Genomic DNA, 9,412 nt, shown 5'->3' on the forward strand with positions numbered 1-9,412 from the left:
GCGCTCTTACCTCAAGTGCCGCCGTCGGTTGCTCCGTCAGCTGTCGTACCGCTCTGTTGCCGCTGTCAGCTCCTAGCCGACGTTCCTCCTTTACCCGTGCGCTCGCGCCTCGGCTTTTCCCATCAGTCACTCCGCAGCCACGGGCCAATCGGCACCTGCAGACCCGTCCGCCCGTATTGTCTTTTGTCCTCTCTGTCTGTCCCTCCTCCGCGATTGTCCTTTCATTTGTCCCGACATGATTGCCACGAGAGTGCTGATTGGCAGCAGGTGCGTTCTGCCAGTGTCCGATGGGACCCAGTAGTGGGTGTGACCTGACCCAAATTACTTTTAAAAAGTTTTACACCAAGTTGTACAGTTGAGGTGGGTCGGGCATCTGGTTCGGATGCCTCCTGGATGCCTCCCTGGGGAGGTGTTCCAGGCATGTCCTACCGGCGGGAGGCCCCGGGGACGACCCAGGACACGCTGGAGAGACTACGTCTCTCGGATGGCCTGGGAACGCCTTGGGATCCTGTCGGAGGAGCTGGGTGAAGTGGCTGGGGAGAGGGAAGTCTGGGCTTCCCTGCTAAAGCTGATGCCCCCGCGACCCGACCCCGGATAAGCGGAATTGAAGACGAACGGACGGAAGTTTTACACCACAACAAACATGGAAATAAACACAACAAATCAAAATAAAAAGGTCGTAGTCCTACACCCCCACACTTTAATGGTTCCAGTCCCTGGACCAATTGTTCAGTCTCTGTAACGAGCGTGGTATTGTCCTATATTACTTATAGTAGATCAACGGGGTGCATGTTCAGGTTCAACGTTACTCACTGGGTAATAAATCTTCAAGGACAGTTTAGGTAATTCGTTTTCAGTCTGGGATTGTCCAGTGGGTCATTCGTAGGAACAATACAAGGCCTGAGTTGCCAACAAGGCTGAAAATCACGTGGGGCTTAAGCTCCCACCAACTGTGAAGTTTACCGTGGTCTAGCTTTTTCCGATCGCGCACCCACACTCGTTTGCCTAGAAGAAGGGCTTCAGCCTTAGCCTTTTGATCATAATATTGCTTTTCATGTCTAGCTACGTCTGTCATTTACTTACGGGCTAAATTGTAAGCATGAGACGATTTTTTTTGTGGTGTTCCGAAACCCATCCCTGCAAATCATAACGGAGATAGTTTTCTAAAATGCCCAGCTCAACATCAACGGGGAGTCTAAGATGACGACCGAACATAAGGTAGGATGGCGCAAAACCAGTAGCACTATGGACAACATTGTTATAAGCATGCATCAGCTCGCGAAGGTGCTCTGGCCACTACCCTGTTTCTCTACCTTGAGTGTACGTAGCATATTTAACAGTCTTCTTTTTTTTTTTTTTTCTGGAGAGCTCAGTATTGTTCATTCGGTAATTTTACTGATTTGACATGTCATCATCATTGCTCTCTTTTTTTTTGTTTTGTTTTTTGTATGTGGGTGAGTATTTGTATGTGCGTGCGAGTGTGTGTGTATTCATTAGTTCACCTAAAACCTATTAAAAAATCCCATACCGTTCACCTAAACCGAACACTTCCAGCCAGAGTCGTGAGGCCGTCAGGAAACAAGAGGAAGGACCAAAGAAAAGAAAGGAAAGTGAAATCCAGCACTGACCAGACACCACCCACCAGGCCACCAACCAGAGTCCTTCACCAACCCCAGAGACATCTAAATTCCAACAAATCAGGGAGACCTCAAGAGACCAAAGGAGAATATTTAACAGAGTCTGATTCATCCTCTCAACACGGCCATTCCCCGCGGGATGGTATGGAGTCGTACGACTCTTTGAAATGCCGTAAATGCTACACAGCTGTTTCATGAGCTCGGATTAAAAATGTGGTCCTTGGTCAGAATGAAAACGAGATGGGGAACAAAATGGCTGAATTATGTTACCCCAAATTGCACGGACAGTAGTTTTAGCAGTTTGATCACGAGTAGCAACAGCCCAAGAGTAGCGAGTAAACATGTCAGTCTAACCAAAATGTACTGGTACAGAACATGAGGTCGACGCAACAAGAGAAAATCTAAAGCGACCACTTCAAGAGGGTATTGGCTTTAGCCAGTCCTATCTTTTGGGCGGTTACAAATAGTACGCCCCATTTGGAAACTCCGTGTAGGGCTTTCCAATCTTTCCCAAATTCTAGTGGGGTTGTATCTTCCTGTTCAATAGCATTAGTGATGGCCACGACATCAATGGTTGCAGGACTCTTCGGGGCAGGAGCTGTAGGAAATCTTGAAAGTGCATCCGCATTCACATTTTCACATCCAGCCTTATACTTTATTTCAAAATCAAAAGATGCCATCTGGGCAACCCACCAACAGCCCCAAGTTAACAGTCTGTAAGTGGGCTACTCAATTATTATCTGTGAAAACTGTAAATTTGGCCACCGTTAGATAGTCCTTAAATTTCTCCGTGCCTGCAAACGGTCTTGATATTTGGGGACAACTGCTCTATTTTGGAAGTTACCAGGATCATTCTGTACAAGTGATTCTGGCTCCTGAGAAATTTTTGATAAGATAATGGATATGACTAATTATCAAAAATGTAAAACATTAAAATGTTGAATATTTATATATAAGACCTTCCTTTCTGAAGCAGATGATTCGCCAATGTTTATGGTTTAACTGTATCACACTGGTACAATGTGCCCAAAATTACTCTAGATCTGTATAATTGAAATGTGTAAATTGAATTTACATTAAGAACAAAAAATATGCTGAAAGAGAAACAGCTACGGGTCGACTCTTCAGTAATGGGCCTGTTAGAATTTTAGTCATAAAGAAGGGCTTTGTATTTGCATTCATTAAGAAAATCAGCCTAATCTCAGCAAATAATGTGCACGAGCATACATTATCATAATGTTGGGGGGTTAAAAGCAGTCTGCAGATGAAGTGTCCCACAATGTCACTGTGGACATCTAAGTGGGCATTTTCAATGAATAAACACATCGATGCTCTCTGACGATTTCCAGTGATATAATTTTCCAGAACCTGATTATTAATCCAATTTTTGGCACTACCAAAAATTGTTCCCTGATTAAATTTCCCACATGTGGGCTCAAAGTAAATGAGTCTCGGTGAGGATCTAACCCCAAATTTCGATTCCTCCTGTAAGAACAATATTACTAGGCCATTTTTCTTCTCACTTTGTTGCTGCATTGCCACTGCTGGTTTTGCTCCACTACTCGCATTGCCTTCTGGATACAAAGGAGTTTGTTCATACTAAAATGTAACACACTCATGGTAGTCTGTAATACATCTTCATTTTAAGATTGTCGCAAGTGATTAGGACGCCACGCTGTTAAAAATAATCTCCTCTTAATAAAAGTTTGTCAAGCTGAACAGATCAGTTCAAGCATTAACACGCTTTAATTGGCTTTGGGGTCTCTGGAAGAGTTATTATAAATGCACCTTTTGCACTTCCTGCTTTTTTCTTTTTCTTTTTTTTACAAATGGCGGGGAAAAGTCAGCACGGCATAATATCAGAGCTGTATCGCCCCTTTTACTTTTATTGACAATTTTCTACAGGGAATAGCGGAAAAAGTGGACTTGTCAATTTTCCTCGTTCAGAAGTCCTAACAGAGGCAGGGCGATGTCCGTGTAGCCCCTTTTATGCTATTGTTAAAGCCAGTATTTTTTTACACCTTTTACAATGATGGACTTAAACGACACTGACACGGGACGGCGGGAGAAAGTCAACCCGGCAGTTTATTTTGCCTTCTGATGGATTTTCAGAGCCATAACATAAGAGGAATGGCGTCAATATAGCCTCATTTAGAGGCTGTGCAAAAACCGGCTTTTTTTTGTTGTTGTTGTCACCTTTTATCGTGTTAATGTTCAACAAAAATTGAGATGGGAACAAAGTCAGCACGGCAGTTTTTCAGTATCTCTGTGCAAGAGGCTTGAATGTCAAAGGGTCTAATGAGTTTTTGCTAGAAGAGAAATCCAGTGTGCTTTCAATGTATACAAAAGAGGTGAAAAAGGTAATTTCTTAAAACCAGTGTCATGATGCTCTGCAGCCTTTAAACTGCTTAAAATGTTGTCAAAATGTTTTGAAATTAGATTCAACTGAAAATCAACAAACGATATAGAACAGATTGTATTCAACTTTGGCGGTTCCCTGTAGCTCTGATGGTACCTGGTGAGAGCTCATACAGTATGCTGGTTAAAGTGAAAATGTGAAGTCATTTGGAAACCGAACATTTACATGTAAACGGACTGAGCAGCCTGAGACGGATGAGGCAATTACCTTATGACATCTGCTCTTTCAATTACCGTGGGGAGCGATAGGGATGAGAGAGGGGTTAATAGATAAGGGAAATTCACCAATTCAGCTAATGAAGTATGTTATGATCTCTCTCTCTGATCGGCATACAGAGGTGTTTATCATTGCATAAATTCTTCAGTGACAGCCAGCTTCAAATGCAATAAAACGTCGGAGCAGTTTGCATCAGATAAACTCGAATGAATACTGATCAGGCTGGAGAGGAAAAGCTTTCAGCATTGGACACCCCTCTCACTCACATGAAATGCGGAAATGAACTAAATTTCAATTTGCTTGTCGTTATCTCTGCCAAACAAACAGAAAACACTTAAGAACGTGTGCATTAAAAGCATGCTTCCGGTAGATTATTGCGGAAAATGTTCAATACATTGTCATGGAATTGCTGCAGTATGGTCACATTTTCCTGCTTTGCATGTGGGGTGGCAAATATAACATTTTTTCCCTAACACTCAAAATTCATCTCCATATGGGTCAAATTGCTTATTCAGCATGCACTACAGAGAAGATAGTATGTAGCACTACTTATTTCAATGCCCGCCTTAATTTCAATCTGTGTCGACTCAAAGGAGCATTTTTTTCTGCTAATCTCTAATTTGCTGACTGAACCATAGCTCAACCATTAGTGGCTGTCCCCACTCTGGCACTAGATTGATGCAACTAAACCTAAGTCACATGTCAAATAGAAAAAACTAAAAGAAAAAAAGAAAGAAAAATATGAAAATGATTGGTTGCAAGAATGTCATGCTCATCCATCACTCTTTATTCAAACTTAATGAAGAGAAGAAATTCATAATACGGGCTACAGTCAAACCTCAGGTTACACATGACCTGGTTTATGAACAAATTAAAAAATATATATATTTACCCCATATTTTTGATTGTGAACCATTTTAATATAGACACACAAAAGGAACTGTTGTGCTGTTGTGCATCACACGTTGCTAGTAAGATGCTGTATCTTTTCTTTTTTGTGCTTTTAGGTAGCCCTCGGAAAAGCTCATACTGTAAGAAAAAGAAAACTGCAAGCGATACTGTTCGGAAGCCATCAATGAGCTGAACATGGACACCCACATGAACCTTTGAGGATGCAGCTGTGACAGCAAGAAATCCACAAATCTCCCTCCGCTTGCTAGCGATAGCTAGCTAGCAAGCTCAAGTTGGAAGCACCAATCCCAGCCAGAAAGGTGCCCTCAAATCACCTTCCCTTTCTTGCATTTTAATTTGCCATCTTTCATTGTGTCACTACAGAATTGTGTAGGCCTACTCACCATAAATACCTGTAAAATGGCCACTGCATCTTACAACGCAATGCTGCTTTTGGAACGCGTCAGCCATTTTGTGCCAGAATATAAACAGTGCTTTATGACCCTGACAAAAATAAGGTGACTACAACATTAATTTGGGCCTTGAACAGATGATTTACATTTACATTCATATCAGTCGGGAAACATTCCCTTAATCTGGAAATACTGTATATTTTATATTACAAATAATTATATATGTAGGCTTACTAGGTTATATTGTATATGTATAAGTATAAGTATATTTTATATTTTATAGTACTGTATGTTTTTTTGTTTTATAGAGTTGAGATGGGGGTGGAATTAAATAAATTTTCTTCCCCCCACTCCCTTTCAGGCAAAAACATGTTTTCTTTTGTCTTCACTCATTTTGTTCTATTTATATTACGACACTACAGTATGAATTGTTGCTCCTGTGTTCAACTATAAATTGATGCCTGAAATAAATGAAAAATTAATTAAATATTTTGCGTTACAAACAACGTAAAATTGTAACCCGCAATTCCACTGTATCATCATTACCCAAAGCAATATAGAGCGAGAGGAAGGAAGGAAAAGTTGAGCAGAGTAGAATTTGATGTTTTCTCGATATATATACTCCCAAACCTGGTCAGGGAATCACTTTCCATGAGCAGGATGCACACTCCTCATTAGAAGAGTCCTGTGAGTTTGCAGCAGAGACAGGTGACAAATGCCCTACAGGAAGTTTCCAAAACAACATTTGAAATTGAGTTCATCCTCAGCAAACTTACAAAAGAATATTGCAATAATGTGAAAATATACTGTGCATCAAGTAGTGATAATGGACACAAAATACATGAATTTAATATAGACATGAACACAAGCTTCTTCTTTTTTTGTGGAAGAAATTGTGTCTGCTTGATCCATAAAATATACAGTAACCTAATAATATTTATTAAAAATTGGTTCTGATGTTGTTCTGTTCTGATGAAATAAATAAAATTAAAAAAAAGAATTTAAAATTTAAAAAATAATAATAATAACAGGTCATGTGTGTAACCTGCTGATAACCTTCGTCAAAGACCATTTCCTTTCTGGCCATCACTTTTAGTGGAAACATATTAGTTCACCTCTTTTCTGTGCCTCCTAACACAATGTCAAGAACATGGATGAGTTACCAGAAGAAAGGCAAGTACAGCAGACAAGTTGGAGGGGACTGCTATCTGCTCCCATGTATTGGGAGGAACATGTGGATCAGTGCCAATGCCTTAAAAAACGGACAATCAGCAGGTCACTCAGGTGCATTCTTCTGTCCAAACTATCAGAGACTCAACAACAACTACAATACAAGTGGACCTTGTGCTGATATAGTTGGATTGAATATTAGACACAAATTACATTAATTAATTTCCTGGATATGTTATTTAAGTTTTTTTGAGCAGTGTACATGCAATCCTGTTCTCCCTCATCAGCTTTATTGCTTTTGCTCCTCAGAGACGAAAAACAGTGCAAGAGGGACGTCCCTTCTTCCCTCCCCCAAGATTGTTGCAGCATCTTCAATAAGAAAAATCTGTTTATGTAGATTATTTTTTGAAACTCCAATACACTGAAGTTTCTAGGAAATGCAAATGCGGTATTCTTCACTATGATGTTGTTGTCATTAACACGACAGGTAAGGGTGAAGAGTGTAGCTTCCAGCAAGTTGTTCACGTAAATGAGCCAGTATTTACACTCGTCTGCATTCTATCAATGAAAGGGGAGAAGAATTTAAATTACCTTCTGTAACTTTAATTTGTGATGTACGTTAATGAGAATTTTTGCATACAAATATTTCTTGGTGCAACTTGATTGGACACATTTAAGATAATTTCTTGCTGATCCACTATTTAAATCATATGACAAGGAAATAATGTCTATGTGCCCTGAGTATAAATACTTAATGCAGCGCGAGTGCAATGGGCCCTGCAGTTGTTTTTGTCTGCAATGAAGAGGACAAGAAGAAATAGCACATGAATTAACAGCGATTACGAACAAGTTGACCTTCATCGATCAATTCATTAATTTGCGGGTTTGCTTAAGCACATTTTTAGGACTAAATTAATACAACAGGACCACAGGATTACTAATACATACATTGAATAAATGTTGCAATTTTTTAGAAATATTGCAGTCATTAAAGTCTGCGCTCCGAGGCTCAGATAATCCCACACAGCATTCTATTAAGATTAGAGACTATATTACTTTACCAGATATAATTCTTAAGCAATCTCATCACGCTGTCCAACTAAACAGAACACATGTACAGACACAAGAAAAGTCCCCCATAAACAACTCAGCAACCACTTTATTTTGTGTTGGCAGTAAAACAGTGACGAATGGGTGTATATACCTTAATGTTGTTGTTTCTTATATGTGAACACACTAGTATTATCTGTGTTCTTCAGTCTGCATAGCCGCATAAAATGAATTAGGAGTCTTTGTTTTATGTGATTTATGGCAGTCAATTAATGTTTACGCCTACCATGACAGCTATAAGATAGTGGGACTTTGTGTCTTTCTTAGAGAGCAATGTTACCAAACGCAGCTTCATCAAACAACTTCTCCGTAAGGTTCCATAATCCTTTCTTAATTAGGCGCTTTCTATCACACACACACACCGCATGCCAAGAAATTTAGATGTGGGTGGACATTTGGTTATTTTGCTTTTTTTAAATTATGTTACTACTTGTGCAAAAAAAAAAAAGAGAGAGAAAGAAGAACAATATCATACTAGATTATTTGTGTCTGAGGCAAGCAAGCAGGTGGTATAAGGGGATCCAAACACAGATGAAGGTAGTTTAGGAACAGAAGAAGGACAAGTATGCTGACCCGGTGGCTGCGTGTCCCAGGAATGGGTGGAAAATCCGCTGTGAGGCTGTAGATTGTAGAGGCTTCACAGGCCAGTAGCTACATCGGGTCCTAGGATCTGCAGACAATTCAGGGCCGGATCACATGTGTCACCTGGGTGAGAGTATCTAGTGTAAGACCCAAAGCAGCTTGTGACCTTGGCAATGTCACTGAAGATGTGTCCATGTTGCACCGTAAGGTATATATCTTTGTATCATTACATCATTTAAGAGGATTCAAACTGGTCTTGAATACAATCAGTACGCTCATGGTTCAGTGCTCTAGTTAGGAATGCCCAAGTTATTAATTGGTTAACTGGTTTACAAAATAAAGTTGTGTGCAAAATAAAGTAAGTGACAGCTCTTGTTGGAACTCGTATTCGTCAAAGTGAATCTCATTTTTTGGTTTACTGTGTTATTATTTTGCTGCCCTCTTCTGGAAGTCGATTATTAGCACACTTTAAGACAATACCGGAGACCTACTGTAGGGCTTTCTTTCTTTCTTTCTTTCGTTCTTTCTTGTTTCTATCTTTCTTTCTTTCTTTTTTTTTCTACAGTATTTTTATTTTATTTTATTGGTTATAAACCCCCAAGGGAAAATTCATTTTGCACTCTGCTCTGCTGTATATTTGATTTGCACACCACACAGAAAACAAAATGACGTCGTGTAAATGACGACTAAAATGTCATGATCTTTATTTGGAGGTTAATATAATGAATATATAGAGGGGTTGATATTTATGGTTGGACAAATATGCTGACCTTTTTAAAATAATTATTTTGTAGACACTATGCTTGCAATTCGCATTTGTGACCACTGCGTCAAGCAAGGTGCTCTTCCTGATTCCGTGTTTCATGCACACCATTGGCGGGTTACGGTCATGTTTAGACCACGTGACCACCCGGCTCTCAAATACTCGTTTTTCATTGGATGACAATGGACATAGCCGCACCTCCTCCTGACGC

This window comes from Vanacampus margaritifer, chromosome 12, assembly GCF_051991255.1.
Source record: "Vanacampus margaritifer isolate UIUO_Vmar chromosome 12, RoL_Vmar_1.0, whole genome shotgun sequence".
Taxonomy (NCBI): domain Eukaryota; kingdom Metazoa; phylum Chordata; class Actinopteri; order Syngnathiformes; family Syngnathidae; genus Vanacampus; species Vanacampus margaritifer.